Here is a 13,652-nt window from a genome sequence, read left to right on the forward strand (position 1 = left end):
CCCATAATTGTCTACTAGGCCCCACAGGCCAAGCCCCACATTCACCCGACCTGTGCAGCTCTAGTATCTCACAGGCTTCCTCAGAGGAGGAGGCCAGGTCCAGAGGAGCCGGGAGCCAGCATCTCACCCATCTCACCTTCCAGTCCTCAGCTCTGTCCTCACCACAGGGATGACGCATGGACCTCAGGCCTACCTCCAACCCCTCCAGTCTCTTTCCTCCACAACTGCCGGGTCTCACTCACCTCAACAGCAGCCCCTAGGTCGTCAGGGAAGGCGGCTCCCCAGGTCCTGGAAGCGAAGGCGGGAACTCAGGGGGCCCCCAGGTACTCAGAAAGAGTTCAAAGGTGATGGGACCCCGGGGCTGTCACCTGTGCTTCTCCTGGCTCTGGCCCATCTAGGGAGGGAGGCGAGTGCGGGGCCTGGCTAGCAACCATGGAGGGCAGAGCCCCCAGGCCCATGCTGCCTCTTCGCAGAGCTCTCGTGCTCTGGTCATCCCTCCCACACTGGGTCAGTGTCCCTGCTTACGATGTCTGTCACCTCCTGCCCTGCTGCCCACCGTATTTGCTTCAATTTGCCTGTGGTTCAATTCCTTACTGCCTTGAGGTGTTCCCTAGATCACCTGTTCTCAAAGATGCATCATCTGACCAGGATATTTCATTATACAACCCTTATCCCCACCTTTGTGATCTATGCCACTTTATTTACTTTTTTTATTTGTTCAACGCACTGCTCACTTTCTAAGATAGGTATTTTTACTTTTTTGTTTTCCTTAGCACTCTGCTAGAAGTCAACTTCTTCATGGCAAGAAAAAAATATCCTTCAACCATACCGGCTTTAGCTTTTTAGGTCACAGCAAGGACTTTGTCTCCTAGTTTAGATCTGGCACTTTTCTTCATACTCACAGTTACTTATCTAGATCCAAGCAAACATCCTTCTCTTGAAATGCCACCATAACCTTCTGTTGCATACTATTCAGTGTATCTCCCTTACGTGCATTTAGAGGATTTTCTAAAATTCAAATGTGACTATGTTACTCCCCTGTCTGAAATCATTTAATGTTTACTCATTGTGTTTAGGATTATGTAGTATTTGAGTGAGAAAGCTCATTTGACATAGAATGATGGAGCATCCTTACAGACAGCTCATTTTGGAGATCAGAGAATTATTCCCATTACAGTGAGACTTCTGAATATGGCCTTAGGGAGAGGGAGTGGGTGTGATGTTTTGAGAGCAATGTGCCTAACTTTATGTGTCACCCTAGATTCAGTCCTTCAGATGAACCTCTATAGAAGTCATGCTTTCCCAGTTTAGACACATGCTTTCCCAGTTTAGACACATTTAGGCAGTCAATGAGATTCTCTCAGAATTTCTGATTTGCCAATAGTTTAAAAATACTGAGAAAACTGGAAGTTTATAAGCATGAAAGGAAGACTGTGAGAATTAGGGGAGAAGTGAAACAAGGCAGTATGAGAGCAATTGTTTAGAGAGATTTATAACATTCCTTGGTATTTAGCAGAGAATGTATCTTCTGATGACAGGAGGGGAGATGGTGAGGCTTGTATTGATCAGTAGCCTGATCTCCAGGTGCTGAGGTCAGGGATTTGAGACCATGTAGAATCACTGACACATAAAAAGATAAAGCTAGATGATATCTCAGTAAAATCTTAATATATTACTTAGTAAAATCTTAGTGTATACTTAGTAATATCTTTATAGCTCTTTCATTCTAGATTAATTCTGTGAATGTTTAGCTAATTTAAAACACCTCTATCACAAGATGGAATGTGACCAAGAGTGTTGTATCATTATGTAAATAATGTCAGTCTTATTAATTTGATAGACTAATTTCTATCAAAACATGGATCATATCTGTCTTATTTTTTTATTCTTGGGTCCTAGAGCAATACTTGGGAGCATGCTTTTTTGAATAAATGAATCATAATTTTTTAGACTTGTATTGTTTTTGTTTCATATAATATTGCCATTATATGCATAAAAGTTTATGAAAATGATTACCTGAATGAGAATATTACAATATTATTATTTATAATACCCTGTGAAAAATAACTTATGAAGGACACTTTGAAAGATGGTTGTTCATGGTGGATTATCTAGAAGTTAGAAAATGAATGTCCTATTAGAATATTTTTTAACTTAGGTTATATAATAGGTTGTAGGTCGGTAGTCCTTATTGTGAAATAGTTCAGTTCAGTCGCTCAGTCATGTCCGACTCTTTGTGACCCCATGAATCGCAGCACGCCAGGCCTCCCTGTCCATCACCAACACCTAGAGTTCACTCAGACTCATGTCCATTGAGTCAGTGATGCCATTCAGCCATCTCATCCCCTGTCGTCCCCTTCTCCTCCTGTCCCCAATCCCTCCCAGCGTCAGAGTCTTTTCCAATGAGTCAACTCTTCGCATGAGGTGGCCGAAGTACTGAAGTTTCAGCTTTAGCATCATTCCTTCCAAAGAAATCCCAGGGCTGATCTCCTTCAGAATGGACTGGTTGGATCTCCTTGCAGTCCAAGGGACTCTCAAGAGTCTTCTCCAACACCACAGTTCAAAAGCATCAATTCTTTGGCACTCACCTTTCTTCACAGCCCAACTCTCACATCCATACATGACCACAGAAAAAACCATAGACTTGACAAGACGGACCTTTGCTTTTCAATATGGTATCCAGGTTGGTCATAACTTTTCTTCCAAGGAGTATGTGTCTTTTAATTTGATGGCTGCAGTCACCATCTGTAGTGATTTTGGAGCCCCAAAAAATAAAGTCTGACACTGTTTCCACTGTTTCCCTATCTATTTGCCATGAAGTGATGGGACCAGATGACATGATCTTCATTTTCTGAATGTTGAGCTTTAAGCCAACTTTTTGACTCTCCTCTTTACTTTCATCAAGAGGCTTTTGAGCTCCTCTTCACTTTCTGCCATAAGGGTGGTGTCATCTGCATATCTGAGGTTATTGATGTTCCTCCCGGCAATCTTGATTCCAGCTTGTGTTTCTTCCAGCCCAGCTTTTCTCATGATGTACTCTGCGTATAAGTTAAATAAGCAGGGTAACAATATACAGCCTTGATGTTCTCCTTTTCCTATTTGGAACCAGTCTGTTGTTCCATGTCCAGTTCTAACTGTTGCTTCCTGATCTGCATATAGGTTTCTCAAGAGGCAGGTCAGGTGGTCTGGTATTCCCATCTCTTTCAGAATTTTCCACAATTTGCTGCTGCTAAGTCACTTCAGTCGTGTCCAACTCTGTGCAACCCCATAGATGGCAGCCCACCAGATGCCCCCGTCCCTGGGATTCTCCAGGCAAGAACACTGAAGTGGGTTGCCATTTCCTTCTCCAATGCATGAAAGTGAAAAGTGAAAGTGAATTTCTTATTCATCTCAAGAAAATAGTAAAGCCTGTGGCATGAAATTCAGAAGAAAAGTTTATATTTGAGGATAACTGAAATAGCCACATTTGAACAGTTTAATGGTATATTTTCAAGGACACAGAAATATTTTTCAGTTTAAGTTTAATACTAAGTTTTGGAACTTAAGTCATTCATTACCTACTTATTGAGGACTTACATTTTACAGGATGTGGAGTCAAAACAAAGTTCCTATCAACACTTTCACACACATGCACATTCATTACCCTCTGCATACTTATATGCCTACTGTACATATACACATACCTATATGATTATTTTATCTACTCACATATACTTGTATGCCTATTACGTATATACACATACATACCTACTACTTATATTGTACATATATATATTTTTTCTGAGACTTAAGAGAGTATCAAAATTAAAACTGGTGACTAAAACCACTATGAATGAGAAAGTAAATTTATAATTTTAATAAAATATAAGCATGATAAGAAAAGTCTGTAATTTCATGAAATGACATTGTCTAAGAAATGACAGCTTTATTATGTAAGTTTCTTCAGAATTATATCTTAGATATGTGGAAGCATTCATGCTGGAGTATGTACTCAATTTTTAATTTGTACTTTGTCATAATTTTAATTGTATCTCCCAAGATTTTCCTGTTATCTCTGAAGGATTCACCTTGCTAAAATGTTTGCTTAATTTAAAAATCTTCTGTTTTCAAAATATTTTGAAACAAAAACCATATTAACAAATTATTTACTATTATTTTAAAAAAATGGCACTGCGTAAATGTTGTACTAGACCCTCTTTGTGCTTCCTGGAAACCTCTCTTTATAAGACACATTGACTCTTTCAGGCAATCAAGGTACTGTTTAGTAAATGGCTTCACAGAGCATCGATTTCCGTAAAACCAAGTGCTGCATGTTCTTCTTTATCAGCCATTCTCAAAAGTATTTGTCTTTTAAAGGCAAGAACAAATTGAATAAATGAAATATTTATCTTTCCCTTGCAAAGTCTGACAGACTTATATTCCAAGGGTATTTGTATTCTAAATCTTGGGTTTTACTTAATGTATATTCCTCTTAAGAGGATGTGTTTTCAACTACGTGCAGAAAAACTGACCCTGAAATTGTGTGTGCTATCTTATAATTTTTATGAATGGTTATCATAGGATTTTTGTACTGGACGAAGATAAGTTTAAAACAAGTAGCTGCTGCCGCTGCTGCTGCTGCTAAGTCGCGTCAGTTGTATCCGACTCTGTGCGACCCCATAGACAGCAGCTCAACAGGCTCCCCCATCCCTGGGATTCTCCAGGAAAGAACGCTGGAGTGGGTTGCCATTTCCTTCTCCAATGCATGCAAGTGAAAAGTGAAAGTGAAGTCGCTCAGTCGTATCCGACTCAAGTAGAGGTAAATGCAATTACAATACAGCTTGTTGTTAAGTGGTATCCACTTTATGTCAAATCGTGTCTTCCAAAATATTTAAAGTACATAACTATAAAAACTTGATAAACTGTTCACCTGAAGAGAGAGCAATCATATTATATATGGATTAATAAATGCAAGAAAGAAGAAAGTGTGAAGTAGAATGAAAAGTCAGGAGTCAGGGAGAGAGAAGAAAGACAATAATGGTAGGCAGGAAGCAAAATATTATGTAAAACAGATAAAGAATAAAAAAATTTCAAAAAAATGGTGCATTGTTACTCTTTAGTTGTCTGGTTTCTTTTCCCCAGTTTCAAAAACATTAATATTTGTGATCACATTAAAATTTTAAAATTCTATATCACTGTTCTTACATATGTGTTAATAAGACCCCTTCTTTCCTTATATCTTCCTTACCACCAGTTTTGCCAGCCAGGAAATACTCTTAGAAAACTACTTCTGTTTGTGGATAGATGGAAAGAAGGAAGAGAGAGAAGGAGGAATAGTGTATATATATATATATATATATATATATACACACACACACACGTATATATGAATCAGGCACCCATGTGGCTCCTAAGGACAGGCTGAACATGGGGTGTGTGCCTTCAGTCAAAGCTTTAGATGGAAGATCACAGGTTTCAATGCCATGTGTTAACAAAATGTTTGATGCTCCACCAGCTTTACCAAAAACTGCCAGAAATACTTTGGAAACTGTCAGCAGAACTACAGAAAAATCGGTTAAGACGAATGGACCACTCAGACAGAAACAGACAACTTTCTTTACCAAAAAGATTGCTGAGAAGACTGTTAAAGCAAAAAGTTATGTTCCTGCCTCAGATGACACCTATTAAGAAATAGAAAAATTATTTCCCTTCAACCCATTAGATTTTGAGAGTATTAACCTGCCTGAGGAGCACCAGATTGCACACCTCCCCTTGAATGGAGTGCCTCTCATGATCCTTGATGAGGAGAGGGAGCTTGAACAGCTGTTATACGTGGGCCCCCTTTCGCCTCTGAAGATGTCTCCTCCGCTGTGGGAGTCTAATATGTTGCAGTCTCCCTCAAGCATTCTGTCAACTCTGGATGTTGAATTGCCACCTGTTTGCTATGACTTAGATATTTAAATTTCTTAGCACTTCATAGTTTGGGTATGCATTAATAGTATAGTGAATATAGTGAAGTCGCTCAGTCGTGTCCGACTCTTTGCGACCCCATGGACTGTAGCCTACCAGGCTCCTCTGTCCATGGGATTTTCCAGGCAATTGTCCTGGAGTGGATTGCCATTTCCTTCTCCAATGTATTAATAGTTTGTATTAATAAAGCAATTCTTCGTTTAACAGACTCTTCCTAAAAAAGAAAAATAAAAAAAATAAAAAATAAAAAAAGGCTTATTTGGCTTCCCTAATAGGAATATATATATATTTTTTGTGAAATTTGCTCAATTGTGTCCAACTCTGTGTGATCCCTATATACCTCATGGGGTATCTAGTCCATGTATGTATATGTACACATATATATATGTATACACACACACACACACACACACGCGCGCGCGCACACATAGCTTCTCTGGTGGCTCAGACAGTAAAGAATTTTCCTGCAATGCAGGAGGCCCAGGTTCAATCTCTAGGTCAGAAAGATCCCCTAGAGAAGGGAAAGGCTAGCCACTCCAGTATTCTTGCCTGGAGAACTCCATGGACAGAGGAGCCTGGCAGGCTGCAGTCCGTGGGGTTGCAAAGAGTTACACATGACTGAGTGACTGAGCACCACTAGCACCAGTGAAATTATAAAGTCCTTTTTGGTTTTTGCTCATGTTTTGTTTCAAGATATTAAATTGCTTCTAAAGTGTTTGAAGCTTTTTCTTTGTTTTTGAGCAAAGTACATAACCTTATTGCCTTTATACCCAGGAAGATGACATTGGAAGTGCCAATGCCATATTTTTCTTTCCTTTCACTCCATTACCTGATGTAATGAAACAAAGTAGGAGATCTTTAGCCTTTTATTGTATTTATTCTTTTTTGAATTCTTGATTAGGATGTCGTCAGTGCATACCCTAATATTTGGAATTCTGGAAAGCAGAAGTCGGTAAAACTGTGGACCTTTCACCGAGTAATAGAAACTAAAGCTGAAAGAATTTTGCTTGAAAAACTGAGTAGAAAAATAATCATTTATCAGGACTGGGGAAACAAAAATTATGTTTTTCAAATGTGCAAATTCTAGGAACCGTGTCATAAAATTGTTAAACATACAGATTTTATAGGTCCTAAAATCTATGTGTGGACCCTGAACAGGCCTTTTTATGACCACATATGTCTGGTGAATACTGAAACAGTATTAATGTTCAGCTTCCCTGGTGGCTCAGAGGTTAAAGTGTCTGCCTCCAATACGGGAGACCTGGGTTCGATCCCTGGGTCGGGAAGATCCCCTGGAGAAGGAAATGGCAATCCACTCCAGTATTCTTGCCTGGAGAATCCCATGGATCTAAAAGCATAGTAGGTTACAGTCCATGGGGTCGCAAAGAGTCGGACACGACTGAGCAACTTCCCCTTCACCTTAGTTTGATGAAGGCATGTTTGTAAAAGTCTTCACAACTGAATCTGGAAGGAGTTCATGACCCTGGCTACCATATATGGGTGAGTCTTAGATTCTTATTCACAGTATGTCTACAATCCCTATAAACTTTTTAAATGCAGCTTTTTAAGAGGAAATTTACATGTGGTAAAAGGTACCCATTTTAAGTAAACATTTGAATAAGTTTTGTCTATGCAGTTACAGTGATTAAATACTTGGTACATATTAATGTTGTGAGGAAATATCTTTTACTCTTTGCCAATTGAAATTAATTTTCCCATTGATTTTTCTTGAACCTCGATAGCAGAAAGCCTCAGAGAATGGCTTGGGACATCTGCTTTTATCAACTATCTTCTGATAGCTTGGCTATTGTGATAGTATGAATGTCTTCAGATCTGATTGCTTACATCTCTCTGTGAGCAAATTAATTTTCATGATACTCTTACATGGCCTTCTTTAAGTCTTCATTTGAAGTTCCACACTTGAAGACATTATCCTTTAAGGCATAACATCTAATAACTACATTTGAGTTTTGTCTATTAAAAAAAAAATGACAGTCCCAACAGTTTTGACAAAGGAAATAGAGAATGCTGTGGAAAGCATCTTTATAAGTCATAATCAGAATGCCTTTTATCTTACTTTTAGGCATGTTTGATGAAACCACAGAATTCCATGTATATTGCCTTGTTATTTCTGTAAATATGTAACTCCTACACTTTACAGTTATTTAGGATATTCAAGACATACTTATTCTAGAAGTTGTGGACTGAATATGTGATAGAGGGTAAACACTATGAAGCATCATTAAATTCAGATCTTTACCCAGCAAGCCTATACAAAATCAAAACACAGTGCTAGCAACCCTTTAATTTATGGCTTTATTTCATTTATATTTGCATAAAAAATGAAAGTAAATTTGATAATATCCTTGATTCAATAAGTACATGTTCTTGATCTGTGCTTTATCATTAATTATCACATAGGTTCAGTGATTAAAAACATGTTCTAACTCAGTGACCAAGAATACTCAGAGATCTTGAAATGTTTTTTTTCAAATACTTGTTTCTAAATTCTGGGTAGAGCTTGGAAGTAAGGAATGTATTATGGTTATTTACCTGGTCCTTAAACAAGCATCTATTAACCACATTGTAGTGCTGTTTATTTCATTTCATGGTCTTTTACTTAAAACATATTTTACCTGAATGGAAAGAATTCCTTCTGTAGTTCACCATACTGTACTCTCTGGGCTTCCCAAGTGTCTCAGTTGGTAAAGAATTTGCCAGCAATGCAGGGAGATCCAGGTTCAGCCCCTGGGTGAGGAAGATCCCCTGAAGAAGAAAATGCAACCCATTCCAGTATTCTTGCCTGGAAAATCCCATGGACAGAGGAACCTGTAGGGCTATAGTCCATGGGGTCGCAAAGAGTCAGACATGATAGAACAACTAGTGAATTTAAAAAAAGAAAAATAGTGTACTAAGACTTTTTTCTACTCTCTTTAATAATAATGTTCAATTATAGTTTTGTGTGTATAAATTAGGCTTTCAAACTTTTATTTTATTTTAGCAATATGGGCATATAGTACTGTCATCTACTCTCTTTAGTTTTCTCTCTTTATTTAAATGAGATTCCATAATTTGACATTGAGTTCTGACTGTTGTTTATGTATGTGAAAATATATCTTTTAGATAGTAAGGATGAAGTGTAACTCATCCTGATAAAATAAATTTACTAATTGAATAGATGGTAGTTGGAAAAATGTCATAACCAAAGGAAACATTTAAACACAAAACTATCTGATAGCCTTAAATTTGATTTTGGCATTGGATATGTTTTACATTGGTGCTCTAAATATGAGTTCTTCAAGATAACCATTTGTATTAATTAGTGTACAGTTTCTTAGCCAGATTGACTATGACTTTTCAGGATTCTACAGCCAGAATCATGTTTATTATATAGCATTTGTTATACTGTTTTGAGAACAGCAAATATTAAAATTATTTCAAATATTCCAAAACAAGTTGAATTTAAAGAATGTGTAGAAAGGGACATATGCTGTTAACCAAAGCTAAAATATATTCAAGTTATTAATACTAATTTCCAGCCTGTGTTGTGCCATTTATGTTTAGTTATCCTGAAACTTACCTTCAAATCCTTCTCTCTCACAAAAATCCAATACAAAAATAAATCCTGCATATTTTAATTTTTAAATTATTTTGCTAAATAATATTTCTTTTCAAAGAGATAGAAAATATGTCATAAATTAATGATATGATTCTTCAAGCTTTCACTGCTTTTAAGGCAGTTAAATGTTAATAAGAAACTCTGAAGTCAATATACTGTAAATCCTTAAACTATGTAAGAATCTTCTTAGTTATATAATTAGAACTGTAATATTCATGCTAATCTACAGCAATTTAAGAAAATTTATGTGTGTCCTTATCTTTTCATATTGCTATCAAGGACATTTTGTTTGAAAATATGCTCTACAATGTTATGAATTTGTTGTTGTTTAGTCACTAAGTTGTGTCTGACTCTTTTGTGAGCCCACGGATTGTAGCCCAGTAGACTCCTCTGTTACGGGATTTCCCAGGCCGCAATACTGAAGTGGGTTGCCATTTCCTCCTCCAGGGGATCGTCCCACCCACGAATCGAGCCTGGGTTTCCAGCTTGGCAGACAGATTCTTTACCAGTGAGCCACCTGGGTAGCCAATGTTGTGAATAGGTTAAAATTATAATCAGACAAGAGATGTAGACTTTTCTGTCTGTCACTATCCTACATTTCTGAATAAATCATTTAAACTTTCCGAGCCTCATTGTTTTTATTGGCACCACTAGGAGATAGATATTATCCTTGATATTAGTTGTGAAAATTAAGTGTAAATGGTTTAAGTCACTTTTCAAGGACCTAAAATCAAGAAATAACAAAGCAAATGCTTAGACTTAGGTTTGTAGCCTCAAAACCCCTGACTTGACTTACTAGGACTCGCTGACTTTTATTAAAATAAGGTTTAAACAAAGATTAAAAGTCAGTATGTCCTAGTAAGTCAAATCAGAGGTTTTGAGGCTACTATGACACACTGACTTTTATTAAAATAAGGTTTTTTTAAACTTTGCTTTATATTTGAGGTAAACTAAGACAAAGAGGTTCGAGTACTTACCCAAGATTACATGGTCAGGAAATGTCAAACCTGAGACTTGTATTCAGAGCTACTAATTCTGATTCTAGTTCTTTCCTCTGGACCAAGCAGCCTTCCAAGATGAATGCCTCATAAAGTTCAGCAGGAGTAAAAAGGAAAAGACTCTAGAAATAATACCTGGTGTGTGCATATGGGTGGGTGTGTATAGTACATATATGTACCATATATAGTATAAATATATATATATGGTTTTAAGTAGAATGTTATTTTTTCAGATTGTAATATATGTTCATGCTTCATATTATGCACACTATTTTGATTCTTGCTTTTTTCCCCTCTTATAAATCCTGACATATGAGTCCAATTTTAGAGAAAAGGTGAGGTAAAAATGTAACATATGGTTTTTTTCCAAATGACTACCCTCTTTTTCTAACACTGTTTATGGAATAATCTTTTATTTCTCCATAGATGTGAAGCAAATATTAAGGTCCAGAATTTTTTAACAGTATTTTATAAACTGTTTAAAGAGCTATATACCCTCTGTTAACCAAATTATTAAGCACATATCAGAGACATACTATAATGATTTCTAAGCCCTTGAGTTACCTTAGAATCAGTAAGGTACCGATTTCACCATGTTCAGTTGAGTTAAATGTTTTTTTTTTTTTTTTAGTGCAGTTTCCATAAGCAAGACTTAGGTAATGATTCAGGTTAAAGAGAAAGGGTAGTCAGCAAAGGGAAGAACTGTCTATGAAAAATCTTGAATGCTACAGTTTTGAATGTCACAATGGTACACTTTTGGTCATTTATTTGGAAGAATTAACCATTAAAGTAAATATTATAGCTGCTATTTGGTATCCATGGAAAATAAATGGAGAAACAATGTAAACAGTAACAGACTTTATTTTCTTGGGTTCCAAAATCACTGCAGATGGTGACTGCAGCCATGAAATTAAAAGACACTTGCTCCTTGGAAGAAAAGCTATGACTTAGACAGCACATTAAAGAGCAGAGACATTACTTTGCCACAAAAGTCTGTCTAGTCAAAGCTATGGTTTTTCCAGTAGTCATGTATGGATGTGAGAGTTGGACTATAAAGAAAGCTGAAGAATTGATGTTTTTGAACTGTGGTGTTGAAGAAGACTCTTGAGAGTCCCTTGGACTGCAAGGAGATCCAACCAGTCCGTCCTAAGGGAAATCAGTCCTGAATATTCACTGGAAGGATTGATGTTGAAGCTGAAACTCCAATACTTGGGCCACCTGATGCAAATAACTGACTCATTTGAAAAGACCCTGATCCTGGGAAAGATTAAAGGCAGGAGGAGAAGGGGATGACAGAGGATGAGATGGATGGCATCACTGACAATAGAAATGAGTTTGAGCAAGATCCAGGAGTTGGTGATGGACAGGGAAGCTTGGTGTGTTGCAGTCCATTGGGTCTACAAAAGTCAGACAGGACTGAGCGACTGAACTGAACTGAACTGAACTGATTTGGTATCACAGACTTATCTATATATGGATTATTTTAGAATTTCTGGAGATGGTTAAGGAGTCTTAGATACACTTAAGATTGTACAGACGCCCCTGGACATGGAATAATTTTTATCTTTTATGTGCATTTTTCATTATCTACTTAATTCAAAAAAATTTACCACCTTTCCACATTTCCAGTCTCCATGGTTAAGAGAAAAACAAAGTATCCTTGGCAAAATGCCTCACTGGAAACTAGACACTGCTGCAAGACGTGATTTCTGCATGTACACTCTCACTATCAAGTTAATATCCTTATAAATAAAAATGACCTGATGAACTCTGGGACTTCACCCTGGTGATTCAGATAGTGCTGAGGAGCTTATTCATGACTATATTGGGCGTAAATTGTTATTTACTGTTTAAAATATATGATAGGCTAAACTCCATATATTTATGCTTTCATGCAAAGAACATGGCCTTTGGAGATAGAAATCTCTAGCTCTTTCACGGACTGTCATTGAACCTTGCCTTCCACACCTGTAACTCTAGAGCAGTGTTCATTTTTCAGGGGGAGGGGGTAAAACAAAATAATGAGATAAGAGTAGCACAGTGTTTTATACCAAGGCTTAGTATATGTGAACTCCCTTCATTTTCTCTTCTTTACTGGAAACTATTTTTATTCCATAATGCCAGCTGTTTTATCTTACTTCAACAATTTGGTCCAATAACTCTTCCAGGATGTTATTATAATATTAAAGTATTTATCTTTGAGGTCATTGTTTGTGGGAACCAGTTTTTAAATAGAAATTCTTTTTTCCTTAAGATCAAGGTAACTAGAACACAATTTGAAATATTAAAAATATTTCAAATAATGAATTTTATTTCAATCAGTAAATTATTTTTTTATAAAATGTAACTTAGATTTACATAACATTGTATATTTTCATTGTATCATTTATTAAATGATTTTTATGATCATATTTCTCTTTTTTGAATGCTATTTTTTCTCTGTTACATGACTTTTAGTCATTTTCCTTTGCAGATTTATCTTCTTTTGGTGATTTTTCAAAAATTGTTTTCCTGTTATTGGCCTTGAAAGAGAAAGGTAGGCTTATGACATTTCAAAAGCGATTCACTTGGGCTTGTTGGCACTAACTTGAATGTTGATGTTGTTGCTAGAGTAGGGCAGATATTCTTCAAACAAGTAACATGTACTCTCCCCATTTATTGCATAAAGTGACCAACAGAATACTCAAACTATAATCTAATCTGATTTAATCTCAAACTCTTTATTTCTTGCTGATTGTAGGAAATAAATTTAGATGTTAACTACTATAACAAAACACATATAAAGTGAGATTTAAATTTATACCTCCATACATCCAGCTTTATTTTTTGTTTCTTTTCTTTCATTTGTTTATGTCCTGCAGCTGACCTTGAAACCAAGAAAATTATGATTTAAGGAAGTAAATACAATCGTTTTGGATAATGGGTTTCCATTCTTGATTTCTGGAATTATACTTTAGGGACAAGAGGTAGTTCTGTGTGATTAAAAATCTGTCATTATTGCTGCAAGGGGAAGACCAGAGGCTGACACCAAAACACTTCAATTAGCTTTAGCAGAAGAGAAATGGAGAAGCTATAGAACATTAAGG

General features: G+C 36.7%; 1 pseudogene; it reads left to right on the forward strand.

Annotated features, from left to right (window-relative positions):
* The first annotated feature begins 169 nt into the window (after positions 1-169).
* On the forward strand, positions 170-5,940 carry LOC138076648 (securin-like; annotated as a pseudogene).
* The last annotated feature ends 7,712 nt before the right edge of the window (positions 5,941-13,652 follow it).

Source organism: Capricornis sumatraensis, chromosome 1 (assembly GCF_032405125.1).
Source record: "Capricornis sumatraensis isolate serow.1 chromosome 1, serow.2, whole genome shotgun sequence".
In the NCBI taxonomy this organism is placed as follows: Eukaryota; Metazoa; Chordata; class Mammalia; order Artiodactyla; family Bovidae; genus Capricornis; species Capricornis sumatraensis.